The sequence below is a fragment of the Sceloporus occidentalis genome, unplaced genomic scaffold (genome assembly GCF_023333645.1).
Source record: "Sceloporus occidentalis isolate IW3139 unplaced genomic scaffold, rSceOcc1.0.p SCAF_1, whole genome shotgun sequence".
NCBI lineage: Eukaryota > Metazoa > Chordata > Lepidosauria > Squamata > Phrynosomatidae > Sceloporus > Sceloporus occidentalis.
The window spans coordinates 280,691,272-280,708,188 of record NW_028316981.1 but is presented as its reverse complement, the minus strand read 5'-3'; positions in this window follow the sequence as shown (position 1 = coordinate 280,708,188).

The window sequence follows — 16,917 nt, the reverse complement described above, 5'->3', positions numbered from 1 at the left end:
TCATGTTGTGACACATATAATAAGACATAGCGTAAACAGTTCAGCAGCTAATTCATGCAATGACATCTAAATTATCCCAACACAAAAGCCTTTGGAAACAATTCTATGGCAAACAAGAACAATAAACAGAGGGAACATTGTGATCTGAAATTATACCAAAAAAAAAAAAAACCTAGAGGAGGGAAGAGGACACAATGCAAGGACCATTGTTATTCATTCTCAATGATATATCTAGCATGATTCCCATATGGCTGACTCTTGACTCCTTCTCTTATAGCAGTTTAATTGTCCTAATGCCTTATCAATAGATGTCTGTTCAAGATCATGTGTTCCTCAAGTGTCAAGCAGGGGGATGTAATGTTTGTGGTAGATTCATTTTTGATCCAGGTCATGCTTGTTATAATGGGTCCAAAACACACTGCAGAAATAATCCAGTTTGAGATTGCTTTAACAACCCTGTCTCAATGCTAGAGAACACTGGGAACTGTAGTTTTGTGAGACATTTAGCCTGCCCTGTCAGAGAGCACTGATGCCATCACAATTCCAGGATTCCCTAGCACTGAGCCAGGGCAGTTAAATCTCAAACTAGATTATTTCTGTAGTGTGTTTTGGACTCCAGACTAAGTATAATAGTCCACTCCTGGTTTTCTTTCCGAACAGTTAGCCTGTACACTTGGACAATGAAGGAACAACAGAGAACAAAATGCTTTCTGCATCCAAATTGCAGGGAAAAAATCCAGGTTGACACCACTTTAACTGCCATGGCTTCATGCTATGGAATTCTGGGAAGTTTAGTTTATTGTGTAGGGAAGTGTAGAGTTTCATGGCTGAGCAAAGATTTGAACCTTGGTCTTCCAGAGCCAGAGCTATAATTCAGCACACAAGCCCCACTGCACCACACTGGCTCTTTCCTAGCCAAGACAGTTTACCCAATATATGCAATGATAGGATACTCTTCAATCTTAGATTGCATCTGCACTGCAGAAATACTAAAGTTTGACACTGCTTTAACTGTCATGGCTCTATCCCATGGATTTGTAGTTTGTTCTGACATCGGGAGATGTCTGATAGAGAAGGCTAAATATCTCACAAAATTACAAATTCCAGAATTCCATAGCATTGAGCCATGGCTGTTAGTTACAGCAGTGTCAAACTGCATTAATTATTCAGTGTAGATGCAGCCCCAGTCAACATAACTTACTCAACACCCAGAACTTATCCACATACTTTTTGTAATGGTGTACACTATACAAATATACTTATAATAATAACTTCCAGAAGTTGTAGCCAGTGAGTTGCAGCCCCCAAACCTCTAAAAGTCTACGTATTCCCCACTATCTCTGTCAAGAGGGTAGCAAAATCAGCCACATGTGAATTTATATCAGGCAGTCAAAAATGTGAACAGTTATCCTAACGCCCCATTCACACTACGAAATAATCTGGTTTGGAAACCAGGTTATTTCTCTGTAGTTCAGATTTACACCGATTCTACTCAGTGCAGTTTTCAGGGGGGCAACCAACAAGCGGTTTAAACTGCTGCATTTTGCACTGGATCCCTTAGCGGTCCCTTTTTAAAGAACTACTATGATCCCCATCTCTGATACTATGAATAAGCTATCAGATCAATTTGGATCACTCAGTCACCATTCAGAAAACAGAGGCACCTCCATTTTGATCCACAATGGGAACTTCAGACCAGATTTAAATGTCATGGAGAGATTCTCTGCCTTATCAGTTCACAGATGCAAATCTCACTTTGCAAAAAACAAAAAAAAACAAAAACAAAAAAACCTTAAGTGTGACTGGCCCCTAAGCTACAGTTTATCTGGTTATCCTCAAAGTGCTTAAAAGGTGCTTCATGTTAAGACAGCAGGATACTGCTTTGGTAATGCCTTGGTCAAAAGACATTTGGGGGGCGGGGGGAAGCACTATGACAATCATTTCCCAATGGTTGATAAAAAAAAATACAGAGAGAACGCATGCTGCAATTTATGCTCCCAAATATTACCCTTTTCTTAAGGCTCTTAAGGAACATTTTCAGTAATAATGTCTGATTTAGATAGATTCCCAGGGTGCTGGATCATTGCTGATGACATTAATGGTTTAAGGCTCCCTGAATGTTGATTGATTGCCATAATCTGCTGAAACTGTTTCAGGACATAGATTTATTATTATTAAGCCTATAAAATGGTGTCAGGGTCAAAGCAAGCTGATGATTTGTTTTGTAATGCAGACGTTATACAGGAGAAGATGAAATCTTTTAATAAATGTGAAATGCAGGAGAGAACAATGTTTCATCTACTTTCATTGGAAAACCTGCAGCCAGCTAATACAGAATGTAGCAATGGCAGAGTGGGTGGGTGGATTTTGATGGAGACTACACATGGAAAATACTTCCAAGTACTAACCAAAGTCTGGATAAAGCTACATATAGCACTATAGAAGGCGTCTTTCTTTCCCTTTTTTGCCCAGTTGGGAAAGGTGCAAGGTGGTGGACTTAAAAACAGAGGAGGAAAGGCAAACAAAGTGTGGGCCAATTTGTTGTCTTCTCTGAAGATGCCAGCCACAGATGCTGGTGAAAAGTCAGGAATAAACTCTTCTAGAACATGGCCACATAGCCCGAAAACCCCACAAAAAAACCTTCCTATTGTTGTTGTGTGTTTTCAAGTTGTTTCTGACTTATAGAAATCCTAAAGCACCCATATCATGGGTATTTCCTGGCAAGATATGTTCAGGAAAGGTTTGTCGTTGCCTTCCCCTGAGGCTGAGAGATTGTGCCTAAGGTCACACAACAGCCTTCATGGCCAAGCAGGGAATTGACCCCTGGTTGCCAGCATCATAGTTCGATGCTAAAACCACTATGACATGCAACCCAGAAACCTTCCTACCCAACATACAAACCAGAAAGCCCAGCTCAGTTTCATGCAATGGGTTCCTAAGCTTGAAATATCCACTTATCTTTTATCTTTGATCACTGATTGGAGACAACAGCATAAGAAATAGGCTGTTTCTGCCTTTCAGCCTGGAGGTTCCTCACCTCCGCGCTGGAAAGAACTTTTGAGGAGCCTTGTGCTATCTTGTTGTTGCCATTGTTGTTGTGTGCCTTCAAGTTATTTCCAACTTAAGGTGACCTATCACAGGTTTTCTAGGGCTGAGAGTGTGTGACTTGCCCAATGTCACCCAGTTGGTTTCCATCACAGAGCAGAGAACTGAACCCTGATCACCAGAACTGTGGTCCAACATTCAAACCACTACACCATGATGGCTCTTGTGTTATAGGGAAGCTCTATAGCCCAGACATCTCAGTCTGGCTGGAATCTGGATGAGAAACTATGAATCAAGGAATACTATTCATCTTGCCATGCCTTCCCTTGCCATTAGCTAGAGGACAAGGTAAATAATTGGGCTTCCTCCTGGGGAAGGAATACATTGGAACCCACTTTGGTGATCCAGATAAAGGCTAATCCACCTCTGACCACTTCAGGTGAGCTTTACTTCATATCAGTGACAAAAAGCCTTAGCCTAGTTTTCCAAAACATCAGGTGTCTTTCTTGTGGCAATAATGAGGGCATCAACAGGCAGTCATGATACTTTGGTGGTGACGATGGGCAGTGGCAGTAAAATTCAATATACAGTGCAGGTGTAATAGCTCCTGGCCTGCTGAATAATGCAGGAGGGAGGGAGTTCAAAGAGCTTTTCAATCAGGGGTGGGCAAAGTGTGCCCCATGGGCCCAAAGACCAAAACATTTTTTTGCCCCTCAAAAATGTCATGTACCTTCAAGTCGTTTCCAACTTATGGCAACCCTAAGGTGAACCTATTGGGATTTTCATGGCAAGATTTGTTCAGAGGGAGTTTGCCCTTGCCTTCCTCTGAGACAACACTTCCTCTGAGGCTGACTCTACACTACTGAAACAATCCAGTTTGACACTGCTTTAAAGGCCTTGGGCCAATGCTATGGAATTCTGGGAATGGTGTTTTATTTTAATGGTAGAAATTGAATGTATCCCTTTTATTTAAAAAAAAAAAAAGGGAGAATGAGATGAAATGAGAAAGCATGGTAGTTCTTTCTGAGAAGATCAAAGGCTGAGAGCCCAGAAAGGACTTGTCAAAATTGTTGCTACATTCAGAAAAGCATTCACAGTAACTAGGGTCTACAGTCTGTTCACTGTGCTCATGGAAGTAATATTCAGGAAGGTCCCTGCACTTGCAAGGTGGTAAAAATAGAAACAATGTGGCATGTTTCACTATATAGTTTGTTTTTTAAAAAATCAGGGTAGCCATTTTACTTTTATCATTCCAGTTTTATAGGAAATCCCTTGCAGATTTGATGAATTTTACTTATTGCAGCTTTTATTTAATTTATTTTATTTGTATGTCACCTTTCTCAAAAGCGGGACTCACGGCGCCTCCCAGAAAGAGTCACTTTAAAAAACAGAAAAATAATTTTAAAAAACAATTAAAATCACCACATAAAACAATATAAAATTATTCCAAAGACATGTAAAATTAAAAAGAAAGATAGAATATCCCAATAAAAAGCTTCCTTGTTTATGCATTAGAAGCCTGCTTAAACAAAAAGGTCTTTGCCTCTTGCGACTTGTTGCTTCTCCTCAGGATGATGAAGAACCATTGCTGAGCACTCTTTTGGTTTGGTCCATAAACCCACCTCACACAGCAATATTTTCTAGCCCACATTTCCCCAGTTTCTTTGAAAGAACAGCATTGGGACTTTTTTAAAAGCCTTACTGACATCAGGATACACTGCATGCAGAACATTCCTGTGATCTATCAAGCTTGTAACTCTATCAAAAAAGAGATAAGATTAGTCTGCCATGACTTGTTTTTTGAGAAATGTGTAGTCACTCATGGTGACTGCTGCATTCTTTTTTATATGCTCACAGACTGAGCATATTCTAGAACATTCTAGAACCTTTCCTGCTATCGATATCAAACTGACCGGTTAATAGTTACCTAGGTCTTCTTTTCTCCCATTTTTTGAAGAGGGCATTTGATCACTTCCAGTGCATAGAGATTTCACCAGTTTTCCAAGAATTTCCAAAGATTATAGACAGCTGCCATGAAATAACATCTGCCAATTTCTATGATATCCTTCAATGCAGTTGATCTTGGCCTGGAGATTTTAAATCATTTAAAGTAGCTAAATATTCCTGTACCACCTCTTTGCCTATTGTAGGCTGCAGCTTCCTCACTGCATCACTGGACTTTTACATATGAGCAAAAGGGATGGAAGCATAGCGGGATGATCCCGTCAGTGTCGCGCAATTGGGCAAAGATTTTCAGATGATGTTGAGCGACATCACGATAATCATGCCACTATCCCATGAATAAAGAGGATTTTTCCAGCTGCTTTTCATTAACGAAAAGTACCATGAATGAAAACTGGCTGGAAAACTACTCTTTATTCACAGAATAATGGCAGGATTATCACCACGTCGCGCGACATCATCTGCAAATCTTTGCCCAATCGCGTGACACTGATGGGAGCATTTCCCTATGCTCCCATTCCTTTTGCCCATCTGAAAAAGTCCACTGATTCTATTTCAACCAGTTTGAGCACTGCTTTCCCTTTGGGATAAGACAAAGGCTAAGCAGGCATTGGCCAGCTCTGTTTTCTCTCTGGCTGCATCTTTACTGCACAATTAATCTAGTTAGACACCACTTTCACTAACATGGTTCAAGGCTATGGAATTTTGGGACTGGTACCATTCCCAGAATTCCTTAAGGCAGTGAAAGTGGTGTCAAACTGGAATATTTCTGCAGTGCAGATGCAGCACCTGTGTGGATATGCAGTGGGGATGCAACACATTAGCAATTCTTTACACCCATCCATATGGATTGGAAAAACCAGAAAGCCCTTGGTTTTCTTCCTGTCCTTTCTATTTTATTTTATTTTTTGATATCGCTATGATGTTCTCCCTGTCCTAAAGTATTTCCAGAGAACTCCCAGCACTTGTAAGGACTTTTTATTCCCTCTCCCCTGGTCAGTTTAAATTCATCCACAATTTACCCTATTGTATGAAATGTACCTGTCCAGGACTTTTGCATGACTATGTTATCCCAGAACTAGCTAAGATGGCTATTGACAAGAAACATCGTGATAGTTCCCAGGACAGCAGATTTAACAAAGATCAAGTGAAGGAAAGAGGAGTGTTAGCAATAAATGAAAATGCTTAACTAGTGTAATATAGTTGGCCCGTCACATTTGCAGCATTGACTTTTGCTGATTTGATTATTCACGGATTTGATCAATATCTTCTGTCTCGGAATCTCTAGGTCCTCCAGGGTGACTCTGTTGTCATCTTCTGCCAAAAGTCATGCTGGAGGACCTACAGATTCCTAAAGAGGAAGAAAAACTCTTCCCTGGACGTTTGTAGGTCTTCCAGCACAATTTCATGGTGAACTTCTGGCAGACCTTGACCCACAGAATTGCCCTGGAGGACCTAAAGATTACTAGAGAGATGTTCTCGCAGGTTAAAAAAAATAGCGTTTTTTTATTATTTCTAGTTTTTCCACTTTCACAGGGGTCCTGTGCTCCTAACCCTAGTGGATGTGGAGGGTCCACAGTAATGCTAAAGCAGTTCAACATATTGACTATAATTCCTGCATATATATTAAAAAGGGTTCAGTGGAAATTGGTGAAAGTTTCTGGAATGTTGCATGAGAAAAACCTGGGATATTCACTTAGGATGCAATAATATGAATATGCAGGTGAAATCCAAACAAAAAGTACTGAGAAATCTCAGTACTTCTAAGCGCTTTTGGATGAGCCTGTACACTTTTCCATGCAGTAGACCAATCACTTCCTTTTTCTTCTTCCTAAGAAGAAAGAGGGGGAAAGTTTTCCATTGTGCATTTATTCCACCTGAGGCATACTTTATACTTCTCTATCATGTTTCTTTTTACTCACCTGTTTTCTAAGCTGAATAGCACCAAACACTGTAACATTTTCTTATAGGACTGTTGCTTCAGATCTTTGATAATGCTGATTCTCCATTGTTGTTGTTGATGATGATGTTGTATGTCTTCAAAGGGTTTCTGACTTGTGGTGATCCTGAAGTGCTGCTATCATGGGTTTTTCTTGGCAACATTTGTTCAAAGGAGGGTTACCATTGCCTTCCCCTGAGGCTGGGAGACTGTGCCAGTGGGTTTACATGGTTGAGTCAGGATTCAAACCCTGGTCTCCAAACTCACTGTCCAACACTCAAAATGCCACACCACAGTGATTTTATGATTATCTCCATGATTATATTGCAATGGATGGCTCTGGATCTTCTGGGAAGGTTTGGCTCAAATAATAATGGCGGGGTACAGACCGCCCAAAAAGGGCAGTATGACCCTGGCTTGTCTTGCTGCGTAAGGCAGCTGCAGCAGATAAACCGCGCGGCTTCCTCACGCAGCAAAAAGAACCTGCAAAAAGTGGGTTATTTTTGCGGCACGATTGTGGCACCACAGTGTGCCAAGGGAGAAAGGGGCAGAAGCTCCGGTGACAGAAGAAAGTGAGCAGGGAAAAGGAAAAGAATCGATCCCAGTCTGATGTTCCCATCTGTTGGATGTGGGTTGGAATCGATTCTTACCAAAAGGAGTGCAAAGTAACTGCTATCAAAATACCCTAGCCTTTTTGCTTTTACTCCATTTTTTCCCCACTGGAATCAATCAGATGAGGATCTGAATCGATTTCCAGTGAGAACGAGGGCGTTTTAACTTGATTTTGGTTTCGAGGCTTTAGGTAGTGGGAATGGGCCCCTGGTGTACCTAATGGTCATAAATCTCAAAGCCCCAGGGTACCTGTGACACTGCTGCAGCAGTGTTTCTGGACCTAGAGAGGAGTAGAGCTTGGATAAATTCCATTTTTAAAAGACTTTACCCATCCCAGAACCCACCCACCTCAACCAGCGTGGCCAGTGGCCATACTGGTTTGGGATATTCCAGGGGCATGTCTTTAAAAAATAACATTTCAAAATTATGAGAACGAAAGAGAGGGAAAGAATGAGATGCCTGATGCCACATCCCTTGTCACTGCAAAAGCTATGAAGAGGCTGGTTGCAGAAAAGTGGATATGTAGAAATGGGACAGAGGAACTCTTCCCTGACCTGATCTTGCACTCACCTATATATTACCACCCCTTTCTCACTTTTGGCAGTGCCCGCTATCAAAGTGGCCAAGCTGGTTTGCATCAGTATAAAACCATTCAATAAGTCATTTTCAAGAAATGAGTTAAAACTAATCTCTGCATCCATGACCCTCTTCCTTTTTCCATGCTGTATTTTCTGAAAAATCTGCTCATGGCAAATGGATTAGCGTTCCTTAGGCCAAAAAGGAAAAGCACCTTTTCAAAACATATGTAAACAATTAATAGGAATGCTAGCAAAGAGCTCAGCTCTAAAGACTGTTGTTGTTACAGAACTATCTTGGAATTATGTCTTTGTGCAATGTAATCTCTATAAGGCACCCTTGGGCAGAGAGCCACAGTAAACAAACAGGCTGGTTCACCACATTTTCTTATCTAACAGGCTTCCCTAAGTAACAAAATATCTTGCATGTACCTGAAAGATCTATAGACTTTGTTTATTTTTAGCCCCACCACCACCACCACTAAGCTAAATTGATATTTTACCCAACATTTGTAGACTATATTTCATGCTTTCAGAATATTTCTCTTTTCTCTCTTTCTCTCTCTGAGTCATTCTCTCTTGATTTCATTCAAATCACATAGAAATATTATGCCCTCCATCTTTTAACAAATGAAAACTGGGACATGTGTGGCCAAGAATGTGGTCAAGATGGGAAACCTATTAATGAGGGCGCACACACAAGTTAGGAGAGGTTGCAGCAGTTTGCTTTTGCCTGAGCCCATAGGAAAGGACCCCTTCATCTCCTTTCCTCCTTTGCTGTGTTAAGTGAATGTAAACTACTCTTACATATTACATTGAGTTTCCAGCAACTTAAGTAAGCTGAAGACACAGGATTGATAAAAGGGCTAAAATAATAATAATAATAATAATAATAAATTTTATTTATGTTTCCCCACCTCTCCCATTGGATCAAAGAGGGGTTACAGACTATAAAAACCATTACAAAAACTCTTATAAAAATATAAAATAATTCCAACAGTAAACCACTATTAATACATAATCATACAAGATACATATCCAGGGTAAGGCAGAGAATCAATGGCAATAAGCGTATAAATCTTTATTCTTCAGGGGGAAAAGCTTGCCTAAAGAGAACAGTTTTAAGTCTCTTTTTGAATGTTTCCAGGGGGGTCGTAAATCGGAGCTCCTCAGGAAGAGAATTCCACATCTGCGGGGCTGCTATCGAAAAGGCCAACTGGAATGTAGAAACATATTTGGAAGATGGTGTTTCCAACAGATTCTTCCTGGATGTTCTGAGAGTGCGGGGCGAATCATATGAGGAGATGCGGTCCCTCAAGTAACTCAGGCCCAAGCCATATAGGGCTTTATAGGTAATAACCAACACCTTGTATTGTGTTCAGAAGCGAATTGGCAGCCAATGAAGATCTTTCAAGATAGGTGTTATATGGTCAAACCAAGATGCACCGGTGACCAATCTGGCTGCCATGTTTTGTACCAACTGAAGCTTCCAGGCTTGGTACAAGGGTAGCCCCATGTAGAGCGCATTACAGAAATCTAAGCAAGAGGTTACCAGAGCATGTACCACTGTTTCAAGGTCCCTTTGGCCCAGGGTCGCAGTTGGCGTATCAACCGAAGTTGATAGCAAGCACTTCTGACCGTCGCATCTACCTGAGATGTCAACTGCAGGGACAAGTCCAGAAGTACTCCTAAACTGCGAACTTCATCCTTTAGGGGGAGTGTGACCCCATTCAGGACCAGTTGATAAATTTCCTTCCCCCGGCCTGGGGAACCTATCACAAGCACTTCCGTTTTCTCTGGATTCAAACTGAGTTTGTTTCCCCTCATCCAGCCCATTACCGACTCCAGACAGGCATTTAGAGGAGAGATGTCATCCTTGGTCACTGCATCAGTTGGAGACACAGAGAAACATATTTGGGTGTCATCAGTGTACTGATAACACCACGACCCGTGTCTTCGGATGATCTCTCCCAGCAGTTTCATGTAAATGTTAAACAAAGTGGGGGACAGAATAGCTCCCTGAGGGACACCAGATGTCAGTTCCCTCTTAGAAGAGCAAGTGTCCCCCAACTGCACCATCTGGAATCTGCCTGAGAGATAGGAACGGAACCACTGGAGCGCAGTGCCCCTGATGCCCAACTCCCTCAGGCGTTCCAGAAGGATACCGTGGTCAATGGTATCGAAAGCCGCTGAGATGTCCAAGAGCACCAACAAGGCCACACTTCCCCTGTTGATGCCCAGACGGAGATCATCAACCAAGGCGACCATGGCAGTCTCAACTCCATAACCCTCTCTGAAGCCAGTTTGAAATGGGTCCAGATAATTGGTTTCATCCAAAACTGCTTGGAGTTGGAAGGTGACCGCTCTCTCGATCACCTTAGCTAAGAATGGCAATAATGAGACTGGTCTATAGTTGTTTCTCACCAAAAAAAACGGGACATTTTTAAAGTGGATGAAAAAGTGAGATGACAGAGGAAAAGTCAGAACCATTCCTGCCAAACTGTGACAGCAGGAGGCTTTGAAATATAAAATTTGCACTCTTGATATTTTTTCCCATCCTACTGTTTCTTGGAAATTGTCCTTTCTTTTGTGATTTTTGTTCCAGTACTTATTCCTGTTGCTCTCCTGTTCTCATCATCCAGGATGACTAAAATTTGGACACAGAGGATCCCAGGTTCTCTAGCTGATATCTGTTGGGCTTGCCAGTTGTACATAGCTTTGTTTTACCTGAAGAAAGAGAGGACAGCTGGAAAGGCCTCAATTTTCTCAGGAAGTCTAAACTATAAATCACACCTACATACACATTGAAGCATTTGGTATAGGTGTGGATATTTTCTGTTCCCTTTAGTTTCTGTAACAAAATTAATTATTTTTTATGTAAACCATATTATTTACATAAAAATAAAACATGAGTTTATTCCAGTGGCCATGCTTGCTGGGGGATTCTGGGAGTTGTAATCCAAAAACAAAACAAAGCAAACCCTCAACTCTGATTAAAAACAATTTTGTTATGTGGCCAGTTCTACTTTATATGGGTAACCCACACCACAGTTATGTAGGTAACTCAGAGCTTTGGAGTGATGGGGGGATAAAAGAATGTATACCTTCCATTTGACATGTGAAAATATGGACATGCATATAACTTTATAAGGGTAAAGCCAAACACATGTTCTGTAATGGGATACATCCAGTGGCCAAGTGCTTTTGAGTGTTTTTATTTGCTGAGAGGGGCACATTTTTTCTTTTTCTTTTTCTTTTTTTTTCTTTTTTTTTCTTTTTTTTTCTTTTTTTTTTCTTTTTTTTGCAGAGCAACTTAAAAAACACAATGTTATTAGGATTGATACAAATTCAACAGGTGAAGTTTAGCTATCCAAGTCACAGGGACGTAGCCAGGATTTTAGGAAGGAGAGGGGTCCAGACTAAGTGCCACCATTATAATGGGGCTTGGGTATGGCAGTGCAGCAGCACATACCATTCATTTTTCTAATAGAAGGGGGGGTCTGGACCCCAAGGACCCCCCCCCTTGGCTACGTCCCTGCAAGTCACACTCCCAAACATGAAACTTCAGTAAAAAGAGGTTTCATATGTCTCCTTATGCCATTGTACCTCAGCTATTACAGGCACAGCCCTCTCTGTCAGGAAATTACAAAATGTACATATACATTATATATATAAAATGTACATATAGTTACATAAAGGACATTAGTGCACAACTTGAAAAAGTGATATACCATTGCCAAATTCAGTTTGAATTCGGGATACATCTGGATTTTATTGCATGGATTTTTGCTTCTCTATAGTTCAACAGCAGGGTGGGTACATCCTGGGTAACATCCAGCTAGAATCCAAGTTCAGCCAGCTTCTTTTTAAGGCTGGGAGCTTCCTGGCTTTGTAAATCAGCTGGCTGAACTCGGATTCTAGCCAGATGTTACCTGGAATTCACCCACCCTATGGCATAGGTAGCAAAAAAAAAAAAAATGTGATAAAATCTGGATGTATCCCGAATTTGAATTGAATTTGGCAGGGGTAAGTTGCTTTTTTTTAGCTGTCCGCCAGTCTCCAAAGATGGAAATCATGTGTGGCAAAATCCCTAATTCACTTCTCCTTTGGGTGCATCAAGTGCAGCTTCCTGTCTCTTTCCCCTTCCTTTATTCCTTTTACCCACTGAAGTTCACCACACTCCTTCCTCCCACAGTGGCATGCAGCAAGTTGCATTTTCCCAGAAGCAGTATGTACCAATGTGGAGCAATCATGCTCTCTCTGCCAGTCCAGCCAAAGACCTTTTGCTGACAGCACAGCAACTGGCACCTCTCTTCTCTGAAATTACCCCTCAAGCCTCAGTATTGCTTGGCTTAGAGAGAAAATCAAAGCACATCTAGCAGGAGGTAAAATAACACACACCGAAGAATCGTCAGAGGCCAAGCAACAGTATTGACTGATAAAGTTTGCAAGCAGGCATTATGTAAGCACACAGAATCCTAGGGTTTGTAGTCTGGCAAGGCACCAGAGCACTCTGACAGACCAGACTGAATACCTTACCAAACGACAAATCCCAGGATTCCACAGGATGGAGCCATGACATTTAAAGTGATGTCAAACTGCTTTATTTCTGCAATGTGGATACATCCTCAGAGGAAGACAAGGGCAAACTGCCTCTGAACAAACCTGGCCAATAAAATCCTGTGATAGGGTCATCTAGGGTCAGCAACTATTTGACAAAAAAGTACCACTTGAGCTTACTTCTGCATAGATACGTGTACACTGTTAATTTAAATGGTATATTGATTTAGTAGAGGCAGACTCTACTCCCTCCCCCAACACACATGCAAACACCCTCCTCTGTTTCTCTTCTTAAGCATACATACCCTTCCTCAACTTGAACAGACAGATCCACAAGCATACAAATTCCTCCCCTTTGTCTCTCACAAATTCATATATCATTCTTCCTGTCGATTATATAAACACACATATACACAAGAGCTCACTCTCCCCATACTCTCGACATTTTTCAACCTCACTCACTCCACCAGATAGCAATTTGAAAGTCACATCACAAACACACATCCACACATGTGTGCATGTGCACACACACGTACACACTTTTTTCAAAGCAGCAGTACCACACTTGTCTAATGAATCCATGTTTTTTCCAGGACAAGGACTGGGGCACAGGTCCACTGGCTTCCTCGTGGTTTTCCTAGGGGAAAACAGGACTCACATATCATGGCTGGCATCCAGGTAGTGAATTACAATGACATAAGTCAGATTTATGCCATCACAGCTCCTTTTTTTAGTTTAGTAGAGGCCAGAATTTTCTTCTCATCATACAATGACCAAAATTGCCCTCTAATCCAACATGTCCAGCTATTTGCCTGAAGAATTTTCCTGCAAGGACATCATCTGAAGGGACATCCTAAAGACCAGATGATACATGGCCTAAAGCCTGGCTCTGATGTGAGCAGAATGGATTACAGCCAGATCATTCAGCATCAGAATCAGATTTTACCCCTCTTACCACACAGGGACGTAGCCAAGGGGGGGGGGGTTCTTGGGGTCCGGACCCCCCCTTCTGTTAGAAAAATGAATGGTGCGTCCTGCTGCGCCACCGCACCCAAGCCTCAATATAATGGTGGCACATAGTCTGGACCCCCCCCCCCTCCTAAAATCCTGGCTACGTTCCTGTACCACACATTTAATGAAGTCCCTATTTGTTCTGGGTTTTCCTGGAAGATCCAGAAGCCTCCATTCTGACACCAGACAGCTGAGCACCTGAGATGCCTGCCGCTGACACCAATCACTTGATCTGAAGTCAGAATGAGGTGGCCAGCCATGTGACCACTGCTGGGTACCTTGTTCTGACATCTGCACAAAGCAATCCATAGAGGCAGCAGATGTACCAGGTCTCTCAGTGGGACATGCATGTGACCAGCACCACCATAGAGGGCTTTTCAACAGAGGAAATGTTAGAGTAGCTCCAAGCCAGGATACTCCCGGCTGCCCTACACTGGTGCAGACAGGGCTTTACCAACAGAAATGATACATTCCCAATGCAGGATCTCAACTAATGCATTCAAAATACTTCGAGAAATTAGACATCTCCCTCAGTTTATTAAACGCTTCTCTAAAGTTCAACTATTTTAGATCGACTGTCAGGCCAATGTATGCATGAACATGACATCATTCCTTCTGGATGACAGCCCAGATCAACAAATCTAATTATAAGAAAGAGGGAAGTGAGTTATGAATCAAAGGCCAGTTTGGAATTATAGCTTGCACTTTCAAATAATGCAACTACAAGTTGAAATCGTAATCCACTCACCCAGTGCTCCAGCACCTGATTCCATCTGAAAGAAGTATATGTGCAGGTATCTGTGTGTATGTGCCCATATTGTTTTGGGGTGTGTGTATGTGTGTGGTGGTTGTTGTTTTTTTAAAAAAATTCAGTACAGAGACATGTTTTCAGAAGATGGAAGTTCCAGGTGCATAATAGGGATAATTACTTCTTTAGCATATCATAAGAAAAATAAACATTACTGAGCAACATTATATCACTGTGGGTGTGCTTCACTTCCCTGATATAAATCAGAAATCCAGATGAAGAGTATGAATGCCAGCAAAATCTGCCGCAGAATCATAGAATCTTAGAATTGGAAGGGGCCCAAGGGCCATCAGGTCCAACTCCCAGCCATACAGGAATACACAACTACAGCACTCCTGAAATATGTTTAAAGACCTCCAAAGAAGTAGACTCCTCCATCCTCCAAGGCAGTCTATTCCACTATCAAAGAGTTCTTACAGTAAAGAAGTTCTTCCCAACATTCATGTAGAATCTTTTATCTTGTAATTATAATCCACTGCTTCATGTTTTAGTCTCTGGAGCATCAAAAACAAGCTTGAGCCATCTTCTACATGGCATCCCCTTGGATATTTAAAGATAGCTATCATGTCTGAGTGGTGGCTCAGTCTTTTCATCTCCATGGTAAATATACCCAGTTCCCTAAATTATTCCTCATAGGGCATGGTTTCCAGACCTTGATCATCTTAGTTGCTCTTTTCTGCATACATTCCAGTTTGTCAATAGCCTTCATGAACTATGGTATCCAGAATTGGACACAATATTCCAGGTGAGGTCTGACCAAAGCAGAATAGATTGGTACTCTGATTTCTCTCAATCTAGTCCCTATATTCCTGTTGATGCAACCCAGCATTGTGTTGGCTTTTTCAGCCACAGTATCACACTCTTAACTCATGTTTGTCATCTAGTAAGACCCCTAGATGCCTTTCACAGGTACTACTTTCAAGCCAGGTGTCACCTATCCTATACTTGTGCTTTTTTTTTTTTCTTTCCTAGATTTAGTACCTTACATTTATCCCTGTTGAAATTCATTTTCTTGATTTTGGTCCATTATACCGGACTGCCTTTTCACAGTGGAATCTGTGGATGGGTGCGAATAATCTCTTGACTTTGAAATGTATAGAGATATCTACAGATATACCTTTCAAAAATATTGCATTAATTTTTAAAATGATGGATAATGAAATAGATGCAAATAAAACAGAAGGGGGGAAAATACATATTTGTGCATACCAAAATGTGTATTGGTACAGTGTGCAGTGTGCCTTGTATATTAGTTTTCCTTTAATTTTCCACTCAAAATCTGCCAGCGTGCAAAGAATCTGAAAATAATGTTCTGTGGACAATAACGTGAATGAAAGCCCCCAACTTGTTGAAACACATGTTTGAATCATAAATCACTAGCTAAGAGGGCCTCATTTCCCCTCATTTTGCCAATGCAATCAATGGTCAGAATCATGTTAGTGCCTTATACATATGCAAGTTCCACTACAGAAGCCAGTGGACACTTTTGTCCAACACAGAATGTCTGCATTCAGTTCAAAGATGCACAAGCAGAAGTGCCATCATGAATGCAGATGTGCAGGCAAGCACTTATGAACATTCAGTTTTACACTTGGTACATTCAGATGTGCATTTAGTTGCCATGGTGGTGCAGTGGTTATATGTCAGTATTGCAGCCACAATGTTGTGAGTTCGATCCCATGGTTCCAGGTTGACAGCCTTCCATTCTTTCCTAGGTCAATAAAATGAGTACCCAGCTTGTTGGGGGCAATTGGCTAACACATTGTAAACCGCTTAGAGAGTGCTTAGTTCACTATGAAGCAGTATAAAAATGTAAAGTGTTATTGCTATTACTAATACAATTTTGCCATCCCATAGAAGGGTTGCGTAGCACAATAAATGCATAACTCCACATGGTAGTCCCTATGCAAAATAAAGTGGGGAATATTTGTCCTATCAACTGCTTTGGTCTATACCTCTCATCAGCCCCACTCACCATAATCCATGGTAAGGAGCTGTGGGAGTCCAAAACAACTGGGATTGTGGGATTTGCAGTCTAAACACTCTGTATCCCTGTTACAAGACTGTACTGCATTGGGGTTTAACAAAAAGCAATTACAGGTGACTTGTTTAACCTACATTTAATGACCTAACTGTGCTCCTGATATATGGATTTTTTTTTTCATTAAAGGTATGACTAAACTAGCTTGGGGTGATACTAGGGAAAAACTGGTTGGACTAATGAACAATAATAAATTAACTACAGTAGTTTAGTTGTAGCAGCCATTTAAGACTAAAACTTCAGTAAACACTTTTTAAAATGGCAATTTTTCTGGTGCAAAAGAGGCTGCTATAACTAGGCAGCAGACACAACATCACACCTTCAAGGTTCGATGTGTCACAATCAGCAACCAAACCAAAGTCAA